The following is a 19156-nucleotide window of genomic DNA, read 5'->3' as shown; positions in this document are numbered from 1 at the left end:
GGCCACAGAAGTTGCGACAGCTCTAACTTCGTGTGTCCTTACCTTCAGCAAAGCTTGGTCTTCCTCATTCAGATGGGAATGAGCTTCTCGTATTAACAGTCTGATAAAATAGGATAAAGCATTCTTTGACATAGGCAAAGATGGATTCTTAACTGAACACCATAAAGCTTCAGACGGGCCTCGTAAAGGTTTTTAAATAGAACTTAAGAGCTCTTACAGGACATAAGACTCTTTCTAGTTCATTTCCAATCATACGATAAGTTTGGAATATCGAACGATATTGGCCAAGGCCGAGAAGGCAGCTCGTGTTTGGCTAGAAAACCAAGTTGTAGAACATGTAGCCGTTTCGGATGAGAATCCGATGTTCTTGCTGAAGGCATGAATCTCACTGACTCTTTTAGCTGTGGCTAAGCATACCAGGAAAAGTGTCTTCAAGGTGAGATCTTTCAGGGAGGCTGATTGTAGCGGTTCGAACCTGTCTGACATAAGGAATCTTAGTACCACGTCTAAATTCCAACCAGGTGTAACCAAACGACGCTCCTTCGTGGTCTCAAAAGACTTAAGGAGGTCCTGTAGATCTTTATTGTTGGAAAGATCTAAGCCTCTGTGACGGAAGACTGATGCCAACATGCTTCTGTAACCCTTGATAGTGGGAGCTGAAAGAGATCGTTCTTTCCTCAGATATAAGAGGAAGTCAGCTATTTGAGTTACAGAGGTACTGGTCGAGGATACGGATACTGACTTGCACCAGTTTCGGAAGATTTCCCACTTCGATTGGTAGACTCTAAGGGTGGATGTTCTCCTTGCTCTAGCAATCGCTCTGGCTGCCTCCTTCGAAAAGCCTCTAGCTCTCGAGAGTCTTTCGATAGTCTGAAGGCAGACAGACGAAGAGCGTGGAGGCCTTGGTGTACCTTCTTTACGCGTGGCTGACGTAGAAGGTCCACCCTTAGGGGAAGTGTTCTGGGAACGTCTACTAGCCATCGAAGTACCTCGGTGAACCATTCTCTCGCGGGCCAGAGGGAAGCAACTAGCGTCAACCTTGTCCCTTCGTGAGAGGCGAACTTCTGCAGTACCTTGTTGACAATCTTGAACGGAGGGAATGCATATAGATCTAGATGTGACCAATCTAGTAGAAAGGCATCTATATGAACTGCTGCTGGGTCCGGGATTGGTGAGCAAAATATTGGGAGCCTCTCGGTCATCGAGGTTGCGAAGAGATCTATGGTTGGCTGGCCCCAGGTGGCCCAAAGTCTCTTGCATACATCCTTGTGGAGGGTCCATTCTGTTGGAATTATTTGTCCCTTCCGACTGAGACAATCTGCCATGACATTCAAGTAGGTCCCTCCTGTCTTGGAGATGTACGCCAAAGCCGTGGTGTTGTCCGAGTTCACCTCCACCACTTTGCCTTGAAGGAGAGACCTGAAGCTTTTCCAGGTCAGACGTACTGCCAGTAGCTCCTTGCAGTTGAAATGCATTGTCCTTTGACTCGAGTTCCATAATCCCGAGCATTCCCTACCGTCTAATGTCGCACCCCAGCCTACGTCCGATGCGTCCGAGAAGAGAACGTGGTTGGGAGTCTGAACAGTCAGGGGAAGACCCTCTCTAAGGTTGATATAGTTCTTTCACCAAGTCAGACAAGACTTTATCTTTCCGGAAACCGGGATCGAGACCGCTTCTAGCGTCTTGTCCTTTTTCCAGTGAAAAGCTAGATGGTATAGAAGAGGACGGAGGTGTAGTCTTCCTAGTGACACAAATTGATCCACGGATGACAGTGTCCCTACCAGACTCATCCACAGCCTGACTGGGCAGCGTTCCTTCTTCAGCATCTTCTGGATGGATAGCAGGGCTGGGGGCTGATCGTCTTGTTCAGCAACGTCCTCATCAGAGGGTTCCTCATCCGAAACTGATGAGGAAACGGCAACGGAGTGTGCAACGTCTGACTCGCTGAATCCGGTCGCACTGGTGGATGCGTGACGGAGCCGGACGCAATATCATGGAACTGCTGCACAGTCTGTGAACTGTCAACAACCATGGGTGCGCGAGGAAGTACAGCGTCAACCCGAAACTGTCTAGACTGTCTGGGTTGTGCAGTCAACACCCTACCGGGTTGCTGAGGTTGACGCACTGCGTCACAACAAGTCACCTCTGCTGGTTGTTGAACGTCCTGAACGTCAACAACCACCTCCGAGCGTCGCTTAACGTCAACGTGCGACTGGCAACCCACACTGGGTCGCATCGGTGGAGGAACCACCTCAACTGGCAGACGCGAGTAGGTTACCTCAGCGTCAACAGGGCGCACAACCGACCGGTTGGAAGGTTGTTGGCCAGAAGGAGGAACCACCTCAACTGGCAGACGCGAGTAGGTTACCTCAGCGTCAACAGGGCGCACAACCAACCGGTTGGAAGGTTGTTGGCCAGAAGGTTCTTCTCCGCATTTAAGTCCTCTATCAAGGACGCAAGCTTGGACTGCATGTCTCGCAGCAAAGCCCATTTAGGGTCTACGGGAGCAGGTGTGGCAACAGACGGGGTTAGCGACTGAGGCGGAACCATTTACCATCCCCGAAAGCCTTATTATGTGTGACATAATAGTACAGCAAAACTTCAAAGGCTCGACAAAAGTTGAGAAGTTGACCTGTAAACAACTTGGAGCGTCTCCTGGCTAGGCGTCAGGGCGAGTCTACCAGAATTGAGAAGTCTATCTGGGCAGAGGCATGAACTCCCAAGCCGAGAACTTCTCTCGTGTCCTATCAGACTCTCGCTTTATAAGCCAGTTTAAAAGAAGGGAAATCAAAGGCTGTATCCCTAAAACTCCTCCTGGTGCAAAAACCAGTCGCCTAGCCAACGTAACGCTCTCTAGGAGAGCGAGAGAGCACTAGCTTAAAAACAACGGCTTCGAAGTAGCTAGGCCTAGTGTAAGTTCTGACGTTTAGGCGAACGAGGAGCAGCAGTTACAAGATCCGGACGAAGATCCTTAAAAAATCATCATGATTTAATTAAAGTCCATAGGAGGCTAAGCAGCTTAAGGCTCCTCTCCAAATGACAGAGTCCTCAAGGGAATATCAGTAGGAGGGAGAACAGCACTTTCTCATCTACAGGAACCTTGTCCGATAAAAGCTAGGTTATCTCAGTGAGTCTCTCACTGGTGCATTAGTAGCAGACCAGAAGGCAACGTCATGTAACTGCTTGACAGTCTGTGAACTGTCAACAACTGAACTGTCAACCACAACAGGTGCGTGAGGACATACAGTGTTCACTCGAGACTGCTTTGACTGTCTATACTGAGCAGTCAAAACAACTCTAGAATGCGGAGGTTGACGCACCGCGTCAAAACAAAACAACTTAGACTGTTGTTGTACCTCGCGAACGTCAACGGAAGGTTCCGTGCGTTACTGAACGTCAACATGCGGCTGGAAGGGTACACTGGAACGCATGGGTGGCGGGACTCTCTCAGCTGGAGTGCGGCAGAAGGTCGCCTCAGCGTCCACAGGATGCACAACCGTGTTGGTTGTAGGCTAGAGGTTGGTGCAGTGTCAACCTTCTCCGCACGAAAGTCCCGCATCAATGACGTTAACTGAGACTGCATGGTCTGCAGCAAAGACCACTTAGGGTCTACAGGAGCAGGTGCGGCAACAGACGGTGTGACTGCCTGATGCGGTACCGCTTTGCCTCTCTTAGGAGGTGAGCAGTCGTCGGAAGACTGCAGCGAGTCCGAACTGACCCAGTGGCTACAACTGGGCCGTTGGACTTGCGCGGAAGGGACCGACTTGCGCTTAATAAGCTGCGAGACCTTGGTCCATGGTTTCTTACGAGAAACCTCTTCCGCAGACGAGAAATAAATGGGCTCTCTCGTCTTTGTGTGGGTGGGGCGATCTTGGGTAGATACGCCTGAAACCACGGAGGGAAACGTCTGTTCGTTGATCAAGGCCTGACGAACCTATAAGTCGTTCGACATTACTTCTCCCCTGGGCTTGGGAGCTTGCAAGAGGTCCCGGACTAGGTGAACGACAGGCACGAACAGACGAACCCTCGGACGCAACACTGTAACACTTTGCGCATATCACTTTATCACTTCGATTTTCTGTTTTGCACTTATTTCACTGAAATCGAAACTTTTACTGATTTCTAACTGAAACACGCAATTCTACCCTCATTAAAAGGTAGTAATTGCGAAATCAGTCGTATAATGCAGCTCATTAATACTAGCAAAAAACAGAAAACATATATAAAGATAAAAAAAATCAGTGGCTGGGAAAGAGACTAAACACTAGTTCAAATAAACTACGTTTACAATCTCTCACAGCACATAGCCTGGGGACAAGAATAAAACCCTAGAAACGTTTTACTTTCTTCCCCGTACAGCGACTAGGGACGAGAGTAACACGAGAAAAACGTTACCCGCTTGAACGGAACGTTTTCTCTCCTCTCTCTCCCTCCGTCTCTATCTCTCTCTCTCTTTCTCTATTGATTTCGCACCTAAGAGAAGAGCCCAATTATATATCGTCAAAAAAAAACATGTTATTTGACTAAAGGAAAAAACTGAAAGGTTTTCCAAATAAAAAGTTCCTTTAAATTAGAATTTAAAACATTTAAGCTAAGAAAGAATGAACAAAACGTCAGAATCGATTTACTCTTACTGCAAAGTGAAACCGTGATACACTCTCTCTCTATCGTAACGATAGAGCGCATGTTGAACGTCCTGAACGTCAACAACTGCGTAGCATAAAAAACTAAACGTTAGTTCATCTTTGAAAACAGTACGAAGACTATCAAAGAAATTCTTTCATAAAACATTAAATTTAAAAAGTTTTAAATTCTTTAAAGGCTAAATACGATATAACGGGCTCAACGTTGATTAACTTCGGTTCCAAGTTAGGACCGCCTACTATCAGGAAAGGTCGCATATAAACAAAACATAAAAATTATCTTTATATGTTTATAATAAATGGAAAGTTAATCGAAGAGGCCTAATAAAGGCGGAGAGATATAAAATATATAGATCTATAACGTGTTAAGAAAATTACTAAAAACCTAAACACACTTCCGTCTAAGGGAAGGGTCGGCCATTTAAAAGTGAAAGAGAGTCCATGCTCTCTTTGTCACCCTAATTAAATCTATCCAAAACGAGTTCAAGTTTTGAGATGAAGATAAAACACCTGCATAGCGAAAGCTCAAAACTAGAATAGTGTACTTCACCAAATAGTTGTGAAAACAAATCCAGTTAGTAACAGCGTATTAGTAGGTCTTGCCAGTAGCCCGACAGAGAGAAAATTGGTTCTTTGTTTACTTGGAGTACTAAGTACCTGCTCGACAGATGGCGCTGTTGATGTACACCCCCACCTGCATAGCGATCGCTGGCGTATTTTGACCGTAGGTTTTTCTGTTGAGCAACAGAGTTGCAGCTTATATGATCACCGGCTAAGTTTAATATTGAAAATTAAGCTTATAAGTAAGTAAATATTATTATTATTATTCTTACTACTTACTTACTAAGCTACAACCCTAGTTGGAAAAGCAGGATGTTATAAGCCCAAGGGCTCCAACAGGGAATATAACCCAATGAGGAAAGGAAATAAGGAAATAGCTATATGAGAAGTAATGAATAATTAATATTATAAGATTAGTAACAATGTTAAACTAGATCTGTTTTAAAGGTTTAAATTCTACTCATGAATGGCAGAGGCAAGGGACAGTGACAGTGCCCTATCAAGCAGGACAAAGTCCTAGAGACTGACCATATATACATATGATCAGCGCCCAAGCACCCTCTCTGCCCAAGCTAGGACCAAGAAGGGGCAGGCAATGGCTGCTGATGACTCAGCAGATAGACCTAAAGGCATCTCCAAACTCCCCATTCTTAGCTCACAAGGATGGTGAGGTTGCAGCAACCAAAGTAACTAATGAGTTTGAGCGGCATTACCACATCGGCCACCACAACCCTGTCATATAAAAACTACGGAGAGAGACTCATGTCAGCCTCTTCAACATAAAAAACTTCCCTTTTGAAGTTCCAATAATTCAACTGTCTGATTAGGACGATCATTCCACAATCTGGTCATAGCTGGAATAAAACTACTAGAATATTGTGTAGTAATGAACCATATGGAGAAATCAAGGCTTAGAACTACATACCTAGTTTGCTGAGTAAGCAAACTGTATGGGTGTCTTCAATACCTAAGAGAAATTTCACATTTCATCACTCGCTAGATAGTTGCAGTAGAACCAACTGTTTTTACATCTTCCCATGTATACATTTTGTATCGTTATTTGATACAGCTTCTCCGGACTTCAAGAATGTGGTGCCTCCGGTGACAGCTTGACGCCGAGCCCTAGGAAGTTAACCCCGAGGTCCCCGAAGTATGACGTTAAGAAGACATTGGTGAAATTCTTTCTTTACCTCGACTTACAAACATTCTGATATACAAACTGAAATCATAAATGTCAGATATTGTATTCAGAGTTCATATACTGTAATAAAACATGACAAATTTGAAGATAATTTGTATTTTTCCTAACCATACAAACCTTAGCTATTTACACAGGGTTTACCTTTTAGCGCAGCTGAAATGGCGAGCCATTAGAATTTAACGAGGGTGTATTACCCCTGCGCTAGTTAGCGGGGGGGTAGGGGAGTGGTAGCTAGCTACCCCTCCCCTCCCTCACACACAGATGAATGCTCACTTTCACTTAGAGGTAGGACTTGTCTTGGGGGACAGGGCTGGCGGGCAAATGTGTGTAAATAGCTAAGGTTTGTATGGTTAGGAAAAATACAAATTATCTTCGAATTTGTCATTTGTTCCGTAACCGAAATACAAACCACGCTATTTACACAGGGTGACTTACCCCTTACGTAGGGTGGAAAGTCCCCAGTAATACTGGCTTTGGCTTTACCCGGGGACTCAGAATCCGAGTGAGTAGCACTCGATAAAAGGAGTCCCTGCACCTCACAAGTTCCTTGCTTCGCAAGGAACCATGTGGCCTACGTAAGCTTGTGTGTGAAGGAAGAAGTGTGACCCGTCCTAGGCAGTTGACCTGGAGTTCCCGAAGGAACTCTGGGTTAGGACGTTCCCAATACCACCTCGTCAGGGTATGGGGGACGCGACAGTATTGACTCAATACTCGGAACACAAGGAAGCATGGTTTACCTGCAGAGGTTCGAGGTCAGCTATGCAGAGACCAGGATGCTGCTTCCCCGTAGAGGGGATGATGAAGAAAGAAGAAAGGGCCAGACATACTTCTTTCGTTCATGCAGACTAAAACCTGATAACAATGCCCTCAACCTTCTGCTACCTGTCCAAAAAGGAGCCTGAGGTTAGACCAGCTGTTGTGTAGCCACCACAGAGCGATAGAAAACGTATCGAGACTCCTGTGGGTCACGCCCTGCAGGAAGCGGGCTGCGAAGGTCATTAGACGCTTCCAGACTCCAGCTTGTAGCACCTGCGTCACAGAGTAGTATTACTCGAAGGCGAGGGACGTTGCAATGTATCCAACATCGTGCTGTAGGGCGACGTGACGGGGGAGGGTCTGGAGACAGGCCGAGATGAATGTCCTTGAGTCCGGGCTGAAGAGGTATACTGGTGACTCTCCCCCATGTCCTCCTTGTGCTCCCAAATCGGCTGCAACTGAGGACAAACTGCAGCTGTTCCCAGCGCTAACCTCTCGATTCCTTTATTGGCAAGAAAGAGAAGGTCTTGGGACATCAGATACAGAATGGAGACTCGAAATCTTGAATGAATCGGACCGAAGGGCCGGGACCCCCAGATTCTGAGTCTAGCCAACAACTCAGGAGTGAGCCTGAATGTTGCCTTCCCCTCTTCCTTAGAAGGGGGGAGTCGTAAGAGACCAAGAAGATTGCTTACACACTGGCCGTGGCCAGAGTGAGCAGGAGACCCAAGGCGGAATACAATCCGAGGCCTGTCGTAAAGGGTCTTGAGAAGATCTCTTTAAAGGACTAAAAGTCCGAGCCATGCTCCAAGTTGGAGGTCTTCCTCCGACTATGGCAGGGACGATCGTAGCTTCGCATGAGCGAGGATAGATCCAGCGGGCAGGAAAAAGTTATTCCTTTAAGCCTGAAGGTCAGGGAAAGGCTGAGCGACAGGCTTCATTGCCGAGAGCAGAAAGGAGTTTCCTCCCGCCGAAAGGCAAAAAGACCGTTATTGCTGGAGAAGAGGCCTCAAGGGAAGAGGTATATCTCCCACGGCACCAACCACCTTAGACTCTTCACTTTGCCTGGGAGACCCCTGTGGATGACTATCGCAGATGACGCGACCTCCGTACCGCGACTGTAGCGGGTTGTCTCTTCTTGAGGAGGAGGCGTAGTGTCTCCAGGCATGAAGCTGAAGCGACGCCCCGGTTCGGGAGAGATGTCGCAGTGTGGTTGCTTGAGTAGTCTGCGCCGTGGGAGAAGCTCTCCCGGGAGTTCCGTCAGGGGAAGCAGAGGGTCCAGAAACCGTTCTGCGCATAGTCCCAGTGGAGCTCTCCCATTGAAAGGTTGACAGACAACCTGGTCTTGTTGAGACCCATTGTCCACAGACAAAAGGGAGGGAAGACGCACGCGTTGAAGTTGTCCCACCATCACCGGAATGCATCTTGCAGAGTTTCGGGGTCTGAGACTGGGGGGAAGAATAGTGGAAGCTTGAGGTTCCAAGCTGTCGCGATCAGGTCCCCCAGACCAGTACTTGCTGGTTACCCAAGGTCAAAGACCCCCAGGTACACTCTCTCTACGAGGCTCTGCTCGGATAGTCTGAGAGAACATTCCCCTGCCTGGAATGAGAGAGCCGATGGTGGTATTGAGAGAATCTCAATCATCCCGGTATCTCTACTGCAAGATGTGAAGGTGTGAAAATGCGTCCCCTGCTGGTTAGAATACGCCAGAATCATGAAGTCGACGCGCACGGGGCGACTCGGCAGGAGCTGTAGGATCTGTAGAGGGGCCAGACTAAGGCCCCTAAGCCTGCCTGAATGATGGAGAGGTATCCTTCAGGTCTTGACCATAGGCCTGGACCGGAACATGCCCCCCCTTTCCTTTGACGAGTCTGAGAACAGCATCAAGAATGTGGGGAAAGGACGAGAATATCCACTACCATCAAGAGGCTCCATAGGTCAACACCCATTGCAGGTCTAATAGTTCCGCTGGTCCCATAGGGGCCAGGAAGTCCGGTTAAACATTGCCTGAAGCCACCGGAACTTGGATCGCCCCACCTGGACCTTATCCTGAGGCGACCGTTCGGACTATAGACGGGTCAATGAGGAAAGGAGAACTAGGAAACGTTCCAAGGTAGGGCTGAAAGCTCTGCTTGACTGAGAACAGGTACTGCGACTCTCCTCAGTCTTGCCACAGTCAACCGAAAGGAAGGCTCGGAGGATGTGGTAACGGAATCTGGCATCCCCAGGTGGTCACCCATCCAAGTACCGACGTTGCTTAACCTCGCTGGACAGACAAGAAGCGGGGTTTCCAACGTGGTAAGGCCGTTGACTCAATATCATGGCCAGATACTCCAGATGTTGAGGCAGAGGAAGAGAAGGCTCCAAGCAAAATACTATGAGCCCACACTCGTGGTAAGCATCCGGAAGCTTGTCCCGGCGCTGAAAAAGGTCGAACCCGAGCCTACCGGAGTTGACCAGCCCTCCAAACAGCAGAGGAGGCGGAAGCCTGCACCTGAGCGGCCAAGAGGAAGGCAGGGAGAGTTCTCTGGGGAAACAAACCTGCTATGCCACGGCGGGATAGCCACACTGCATCATAAGCAGGAATACTTGCAGTCTAGGCTGAATTCGACAAGCACCCTGGAAGATGGAAGGAATGGAAACTGAAAGTACCCGTCCTTCCGATCCAGGGTTTAAGGAGTCCTGTCGCCTCGTTACCAGTCTGATCAATTCTGCTGGTCTACGCTGGCCAAAGTTTGTTCGACAAACTTGATCAGGGCTGAGAGGTCGACTAGGGACATTCCCTCTCAGATCCTTTCTTACAAGAAAGGATCGACTGAGGAGGCCGGGGGTGAAGCCGTCGATGATCTTAAGGAAGACCTTCGCCTAAGGTATGGATCATTCTGCCCAACCGGGCAACTCTGCTGACGCTATGGCTTCAGAGACACTGAGTTCGCTGACAGAGACGGCAGGCGTGATATCCTTGGCTGATCACAGAGATTGTGCGGGAATGGGCATCGGGAAGCTGTCATTCGGATGAGTAACCTTAAGCATCCTCCCAGAGAAAAACCTGCAATCCTAGAGTTCGTGAACTCCTTTTAGGACTATGCCCCCCCGGGGGAGTCTCCCGTGCCATCTGTTCCTGACAGGAGGAAACTGCAATTGGACACCTTGTCCCAGTTGTCGTAGCCGATAACTTAGGCCGATGTGATTGAAAGAAAAGGGCGCTGGAGCCCTGCAGAGTCTGGAAGAAAGCGCCTTGGCGGAGTGAAAACGGAATTCGATTTCCTCCGCACAGCCGCTGTCTAAGTCTCTGTCCTTGGGCACAAACAAACTCTTCTCAAGGATGGAAGGGTGTCTGAGGTCGTCGACCTCCACAGATGAGACACCTGAAGGAAGCCCTCAGTCAGAGCGTCCAGATGGTACAACATCGAGCTTGTCCGCAAGTTAGATACTTAACGACGAAAGGCCAAGGTGCCTGAGCTCGAGAGGAGGAAAGTACCCATGATCTTCCTGTAGCTTCCTTGAACCAAACCTCGGGCCGTAACTGAGGAGGGAAAGAACCTGGTAAGCTCCCAGAGGAAGGGGTAAGCAGTCACCCCTTGTCCGATGGAGAAATCTCGAACGAAAAGCCCCCCCGCCAAAAATCCTTCCAGGGAATGAAGGGAAAGGGCTAACCAGGTTCAGGAAAGAGGAGTGTTGCTCAGATCTCCCTTAAGTTTCTCCTATTCTTGCAAGTGCCATGCTCTGCGTTTACGGGGTGAGGCCGTGTTCTGGAAATACGCTCCAGAAGAACTTGCCAGGCCGGCCATGCTGCGACAACCCCATTGGGAATCGTGGTCGCAATCGCCCTGGAGCTCGCGCGACGGTAATTCAAAGATTTTTTGCGTGGGCGAACGTGGAAGCGCCCATGCGCAGTAACGCAAACGAAGGTGAGCGAAGGAGCGCAGAAGGAGGGCGAGCGTGGTAGGAAGGGCGAGAGCTGGTGGTCGGCGAGCGATAACCCATAGACGAGCAATGGATACTGCAAGAAATAAGCTGACGTTTGTGCGAAGAAACACTGTAGGTTCGCGCGACGGAACACCATCCGTCCGCATGATGGAAAACCGTTGGTTCGCGCGTGGGCGAACATTGGAGAGCATGGGCGCGGACGCGCATGAGCGTAGACGTGAAGGCACGTGGGCGTGTGGGCGCGCAGGCGAATGGTCGCGCGGGCGCACAGGGGAGCGGTCGCGCGGGCGCGCAGGCGAGCTGTCGTGAGGGTGGGCAGGTGGATGAGCGCGAGTCCGAGGCGGCGAACGCAAGCGTTAGCGCGATGGCGAGGAAACGCTGCCGCGTGGGCGAGGAAGACTGCTGGCGATATGGATCAACAAGCGATTGGTGGTGAGCTGGTGAGCGCTAACGAGCAGGTTGGCGATGGCGCGTTGTGATATGCCGACGCGATGGTCGATCAGCATGCGTAGGTGAGCGATCGTGCGTTGGCGAGCAATATGCGAAGGTGAGCGATCGCGAGCAGCATGTGCAGGAGGGCGATCGCGCGATGGTGATCAGCATCCGCAGATGGGCGGTTGCGCGATGGCGAGCAGCCTCTGCAGGTGGGCGATCGCGCGATGGCTATCAGCATGAGCAGGGTCGCGCGATGGCGATCAGCATCCGCAGTTGAGGGTCGCGCGATGGCGATCAGCATCCGCAGTTGAGGGTCGCGCGATGGCGATCAGCATCCGCAGTTGAGGGTCGCGCGATGGCGATCAGCATCCGCAGTTGAGGGTCGCGCGATGGCGATCAGCATCCGCAGTTGAGGGTCGCGCGATGGCGATCAGCATCCGCAGTTGAGGGTCGCGCGATGGCGATCAGCATCCGCAGTTGAGGGTCGCGCGATGGCGATCAGCATCCGCAGTTGAGGGTCGCGCGATGGCGATCAGCATCCGCAGTTGAGGGTCGCGCGATGGCGATCAGCATCCGCAGTTGAGGGTCGCGCGATGGCGATCAGCATCCGCAGTTGAGGGTCGCGCGATGGCGATCAGCATCCGCAGTTGAGGGTCGCGCGATGGCGATCAGCATCCGCAGTTGAGGGTCGCGCGATGGCGATCAGCATCCGCAGTTGAGGGTCGCGCGATGGCGATCAGCATGCGCAGGTGAGCTAGTAGCTGGCGAACCATGTTCCTTCAGAAGAGTTAGAGAACGTTGGCGTGCCGGCTGTAACACACGTGGGCGAACCGGAGATCGCCGAGAGACAGGTGATTGCTGGTGAGCTAATGATCGCTGGCGAGCAGAAGGCTACGCGTGGAAGCCTGCGTATAGAAGAAGAGTCCTTGACCCCGACCTGAACTGAAGTTCTAGATCGCGAGGGCGAACGTGGGCGCGTATCAGGAACCAACAGGAACAGCAGGGATGATCATCATGAAAGCGCTGACGAACAGGAGAGCGCTGATGAGCAGAAGAGCACCTGTGCATTAACACTGAGCAGGAGCAGGAGAGAACACAGCAGAAGGGCGCGCAGGGAAACCCTAACACGATAGGGAAGAACCCCCGTGGGAGGCAACCCTTTGCCCCGAAGGGATCGTTGTCCGCCGGGAGACTGATGTCCGTCGGAAGACCGATGTCCGTCAGAAGACCGCTGTCCGTCGGGAAGACCGTTGCCCGTCGGAAGACGAGATCAGACTGCTGTCCATTTGCACCAAGGCGGAAGATCGAGAAAAAGTAGTTGTAGGCTGCAAACGGAGATTCAAAAAGGCACCTCAAGCACCCTTATAGGGAGATGAGAGGCCCTTACGACGAGGCGGACGGTGGGCCTTACGGCGAGGGAGGCCAACAGCAACAGAAGAAACCTCCGAAGAGGAGTCTCTATGAGTGTACTCTCTCGCGAACGAAAGAGGAACACTTCGTAGAAGAGACTGGTCAGCAGTGACCTAAAAGGAGCAATCCTCCGAAGAGGAGCTCCTACAGTTGCCCAGCCCCTTGAGCGAAACTGCAGGTGAGACCGCTCAGCACCAAGAGCATAGTCCCACGAAAAAAAGGCAAGAGGAGAACCCTCCATAAGGGGAAAAACTCAAGCCTGGACAGGAAAAAAAACTTCCCTCGGAAGGAAAGTTACCTGCCCAAGGAGCCAAGCCTCCTGAGAGTTCTAAAATGAACTGGAGAGCTGTCCGTCGTCACGGGAGTACTTCCAGTAGAAGGAGACACGCCCCTGACGAAAACACAAGGGGGGAGGCAGCAACAGCCGAATCCCCAGGACTCAACAAGACAGCTCACACCGTTGCCATATTACAGAAACGAACTAGATCGGTAACTGTAAAAAAATAAAACAAAAAAACATTAGTACACATTCATTCCCCCGGGAAGGCTCCGAAGAGGAATCCCGAGGGAAAGGAAACAAGAATTACACGACAGGCATGTGCCCTCACAACCACTTACACTCACGGAAGGAGAGCTGTAACCAAAACAGAATTATAACAATTATAATTATGTAACTATGTAATTATGTAATTTAAAAATGAATGAACACTAAAGAAAGAACGAAAACCCCGAAAGGAATCGTTCTACAAAGCTGATAAATCAACAAATACAATTAGATTCATAAACTAATTGAGACAAACGTACGGCGTAGCAACCCCCCCACACGGAAAGGAAGATACAAGGGCATAGTAACACGTAGTAAAAGGGTACGGAAAGGAAGCTACAAGGGCGTAGTAACACGTAGTAAAAGGGTGAACGACCTCAAGAGAGAGAGAGAGAGAGAAAGACATAAGTCAAACTCGATCGCCACCCATAACGACGTGGCAGCCAACTGCCGAGGACACCACGTGGATAAGTACACTACACACACAAATCTGAAAAGGAAACTTACTGATTTCTATACTCAAATATGTATACAAACATGAAAACATGTTTACATATATATTGAGTAAATGAAAAGTAAGCGATTAAGTAAAGACAAACAAACAACGGCTGCCAAGAGAGGACCAAAACAGAGACGTCTGTCACAGTCCGAGCCAAAAGTGAAAGTGAGCATTCATCTGTGTGTGAGGGAGGGGAGGGGTAGCTAGCTACCACTCCCCTACCCCCCCCCCCGCTAACTAGCGCGGGGGTAATACACCCTCGTTAAATTCTAATGGCTCGCCATTTCAGCTGCGCTAAAAGGTAAACCCTGTGTAAATAGCGTGGTTTGTATTTCGGTTACGGAACAAATCATTACTGTATATCATTTAATACAATAAGCAAAACATTTGCAATAACCTGATAATAATGTCAAATGATATTGGACTACTGTACACTGGAAGTTTCCGGTTTACAGCGTCATGGAAAGGTCGAGTATAAGTGAACCCTACAGAGTCAGAACTTTGTTGGCTATCTGTTGTTACTAGACCATTTGGAGCCTACTATCCAATAAGGCAACCGAGTTGTCTTCCGTCCATCGGAGGATTTCCACAGTAGCTGGCAGAGGTGCTGTGAAAAGTAACTCCTTGTTATATATGTGACACTACCATATTGTCGCTCCTAAGCACTAAGGAGCCTCCTGAAAGGACCCGATGGCTAGAAAAGTTGCCCTCATTTCCAGGATGTTTATGTGGTACTGTCGCTCGGCTTCGGACCGAGCTTCAGACCGAAGCACGAATGCTGTGAGGTGCAACAGGTTAGCCCCCAACCCTTCTTTTGATGCATCTGTGAAGAGCAACAATTCCGGGGGAGGAGAGAGAAGGTCTACTCCCCTGAGCAGATTGGTGTCTGACCCCCACCAACTCAGGTCTCTCTTCTGCTCTGAACCTACCGGCACCAGGGTGTTTGGTGGGTCGAGGTGCTGAGACCTATAGGTTCTTCAGCTGCCAATGTAGAGAGCGAATGCGTAGACAACCGTTGGGAACCAACTTCTCCAAAGGGGTTAGGTGACCAAGAAGCCTTTGACAAAGAACTGCTGACTGACAAGTTATCCTGCTAAAGAAAAGAGTGAGCTCCTTTTCATTATCTCTACTTGTTCCTCATATGGGAAGACTTTGCCTGATTTGGTCATGATCTTCATCCCTTGATATACCATCTCTTGTGAAGGTTGCAAGGACGACTTCTAGTAACTTACTACAATCCCCAGATCCTGGCAAAAGGCGAGAAGCCTGTCTCGATGGAGAAGGGTCTTCCTTGAGTCTGCTAGAACGAGCTAATCGTCTAGATACCGAAGGAGATGAATGCGGTTCTTGTGAGCTCGAGTGGATACCTGGGTAAAGATACGAGTGGACACCTAGGGTGCTGTGGACAGATACCTCCTCGAGAATGGATTTACGGGGATCTGGAAGTACGCATCGTTGAGGTCTAACGACATCACAAAATCCTCTGGTCTGATGGCCTGCCTGACCGTCTGGGCCGTCCCCATCCTCAACAGGGATGAGAGGTCGATGACTGGTCTCTAGCTTCCAGACACCTTTTCTGTAAGAAATACCCAACTGTAGAAGGCTGGACGTCCGTTCAGGACATCTTGGAGAGCGTCCTTTCCTAGGAGTGTCAGAGGACGGTTAGAGAGCGTGAACAGGCCGATGTATCCTTCTCTGAGCACGGAGATTGACCATTTTTCAGCCCCGTGGAGCGTCCACCTCTGCCAACTGCTCCTCAGGCATCCCCCCACTGGTGGACTGGTCAGGGGAATGCCCCCCACCGCGAAGGGTTAGCAAGTTCAATCGAGAGGAACAAGGAACTTTGACTTGCAAGGGAAAGTTCAACTCTTCAGATGCACTCGAGAGGCCGAAAGTACATTTCAAGTCAACTGCTGTCAAGTCATGCAATCGGTTGAAAGCAACTGTTCTGTAAGGAGGGTGGTGAATCCTGTCCTCCAACTGCCTTCAATCAAATGGGAGTGGGCCGTGTAAGTATGCTTCAGGATCGGTAAGACCAGGGTACCCAGTACCCCCTAGAGGAAGCAGATTGAGATGTGTCTTACATCCATTGTCAGACATTAAATTGTATGACTAAGTACAGCTAAGGATCCTAACACAGACTGCCAAATTCCTCTAGCAGGATATTACTTGACTGGAATATCTGGGCACAGCCCAAATGATTTGTTGTGTCAGGAACTCGATTGGGGAACATTGATCAATGTTCAAAATGAAGACCTTCTTCCTATAAATGAAATCCCTTAGAAACAATGAATACGTTTTGTATCTCTCCATTTCAGATTGGCAAACCTGGCATAAGTTCCGAATGTTCCCTCACGGGGAACAGACTGGCTTATGCGAAGATGTTTCGGAGTCAAAGTACTTGCAATACTCAAACGGCCGATCCGAATGTTTGGGAGGAACTGCCTGGAATGAAGGACGAGTCTAATTGAGGATAGACTACCTTAGTCTGGTTACAGGAAGGTAGGAGGGTCATGCATGATCTAACTTTCCCCAAGGAATATAACCATCAAATTAGGAAGATATCTAATGATTTATTAGAAAGGGATTCCAATTGAATGATGTTACGTAGTCCTTGCTATCTCTCACGGGTTTGCATCCGACCGTGAGTAATGCATGCAATTGGCAAAGCGAATTGCCTTTGTCAGCAGAAATAGCTCGCTTGCCCGCATGCGGTTGCGTGCAAACGTACTTCTTTGCCTCTGGGTAAGTGTTCAAAAACAAGTCTCTTAAAAACGTTTCCGTGTATGAGCACGCTCACGGAGTTGCTTGTGGGAATAATATGTGCAACGGACAGCAACATTATTGATCACCAACGAGCTGTAGTATTGATAACATGTTCATGAAGTGTATGTGCACCCACAAAGAGTACATGGAGCTAGAAAAGCAATCAAACTTACTTCAGTACTAAATATGGGCAGGACAAGCATCCCCATAAGTGAATACTTGCTTGATATTCGTAAACGTAAGCAGAAGTTGACTCCACCTCCTCGGCACTAGAGGCTTGTGAAAATAACCCTACAGGGATATGTCTCACTAGCCCATTGCGCTCTGAGAGCATGACAGGGTGAGAAGACACTGCAAGTGGTTGAAGGCCGACACCATGCCAGTATTCCGGAGAGCACTTCATTCCGAAGGGAAGAAAAGCCGAGATAGTAACCACGAAGGAATGTGTTTCAAGAGACTCTGTGTCTTCTGAACAACAGTGGAATGGGGCGACCGCAAGCGGTCGGAAAGCATTCATACCTGCGGCAATAAGCCAGCAGGATTGGCCCAACCGAAGGATCTCGTATCAGCCCTTTATTATGGGGGTGTTACCAAATGCCTGCAGATGTGTAGGCCTCCTAAGGAAGTGGAGTTAGTCTGCACACCTCGCTATGCTTAGTGTCAGGTGGACTCTCCTCCCATTCAAGGGTTTGCTGGCCCAGTACACAAGAATACAAACACTAGCCAGGTTCATAAAGGAGGTTCGCTAGTTAGGACTAGTAAACCAGATGTTTAACCAGGATCGCCAGCGAATACTGGCGAGTGTCAACCAAGGGACAAACAATGTTGTGGTGAACTCAAACTCAAAGAACGGCAATTTCTCCCTTGTAAGAGATTGAAACCATGAGCCCGGGCCTGGCCTTGCAAAGCTCCACATGCTTTGTTGTGCCCAACAGGCACGATGTATGTAATAACCCTCAAAAGAAGTATGGCCTACGAGCAGTTTCTCCCTCAAAAGAGGTATAGCCTAAGAGATTCTTCGATGGGAGAGGCGGCAACTACAAGCGGTCAGCAGGCATCAGCATCTGAGGCAAAGACCCCGAAGGGAAATTACTCACGAGACTTGTTAGTACACTAAGGGTACAACGGCAAGGAGCAGGAACTGCAAGCAGTCGCCAAACTCCTTCGTACCCAAGCTCCGAAAAGCTTTGCTCCAAGACCTAGAGCAGGGCATGGACAAATACAAATACCGCCGATGGCGGGAAAGGTAACCAATCCCTGTTGATGTTGGCAATTCTCCATGCGAGCGGGAAGATTGGTGGACAGTGGCTGGTGGAGGTTAAAATCTCCCTCGGAAGGGGAAGTTGCCCAACACCTGGTGGAGGTTAAACTCTCCCTCAGAAGGGAAAGTTGTTCAACACCTGGAGGCGGACCTCCGGACAGTGCCCTCTGCTTTCCACTTCCAGTCAACGAGCTGAGCATAAGTTGAAAGTTGGCATCAAGAACTACCTGTGAAACATAGCCAAAGCTAGTTACTGTATTCCTCCCGATGGTTTTCCCACCGACTGGAGACCCTGAGAGGAACCAGTCTGCCACTGCTCTCGTTCCTGCGCCAGAGCTGTAGTGACGAAGGTGACCAGAGGCAGAGTGCTGCTGATAACTGTAGTCCCCTCAAAAACCATTCCTTAGCGGGGAGAAACGAAAGACCAAAGGAAGGTAGTAACTCACCCCGTGGTACACACCATTGCTTTGCTAAGGGAAGCGGCAGAGTCCGCACCTCGCTTTTAATTGTAATGTAGTTAAAAGGTTTGGATGGGAGCAAGACTGTTTTACTCTCCTGAGCCAAAATAAAAAGTGCCAGATGTTTACTGGTGCAGGTGTGAACGGAGTAGATGGTCTAACTACCCCAACGCTAACTAGCAGAGGTAATTAATCCACATATAAAGCTCAACGGCTGGTTTCAGCTATTGCCAACATATATTTCCACTGTAAAGAGCATAAGGATTTGCATATAGTGTCGGAACAAACTCGACTTACAAAACACTCGGAGGAACCAATGACCTTCATGTATCTATACATAATTTATTCATATATGTAATGCAATTTTCACCCTTTCAATATAATTCATTTATTAGTTACTGTACAAAACATCAACAAAAGTAAGTCTATACATGCCAGAAAGTTTTTGAGGAATATATTAACAACGTAAGCCAGGGTGTCAATGTACAGTTCTTTATATTAGTGCTTCTGCAGAGTAACGGTAACTATAAAAAACAACAAAGAATACTTAAAGAGTTCCAGCATTAATTTTTGGTCTCGATAATACTCCCTTCCATTGCCAACTGCAAGAACAAGAACCGCTCAACTCCAGTTAAAGAAGAACAGTGTCAAAAATCCTCCGAGAGACATACAGAAACTGTAAATTACTAATT

The 19156-nt window shown here is 49.0% G+C and overlaps 1 protein-coding gene across 4 annotated transcripts in view; it reads right to left on the bottom strand.

The window, feature by feature from the left end:
- Window positions 1–19156, bottom strand: part of LOC137633407 (N-glycosylase/DNA lyase-like) — a 45429-nt gene that overhangs the window by 11926 nt on the left and 14347 nt on the right. The window lies entirely within an intron of this gene.

This window comes from Palaemon carinicauda, chromosome 43 (assembly GCF_036898095.1).
Source record: "Palaemon carinicauda isolate YSFRI2023 chromosome 43, ASM3689809v2, whole genome shotgun sequence".
Lineage (NCBI taxonomy): Eukaryota > Metazoa > Arthropoda > Malacostraca > Decapoda > Palaemonidae > Palaemon > Palaemon carinicauda.
The sequence above is the reverse complement of the archived record's forward strand: the minus strand, read 5'-3'. Positions and strand labels throughout refer to the sequence as shown.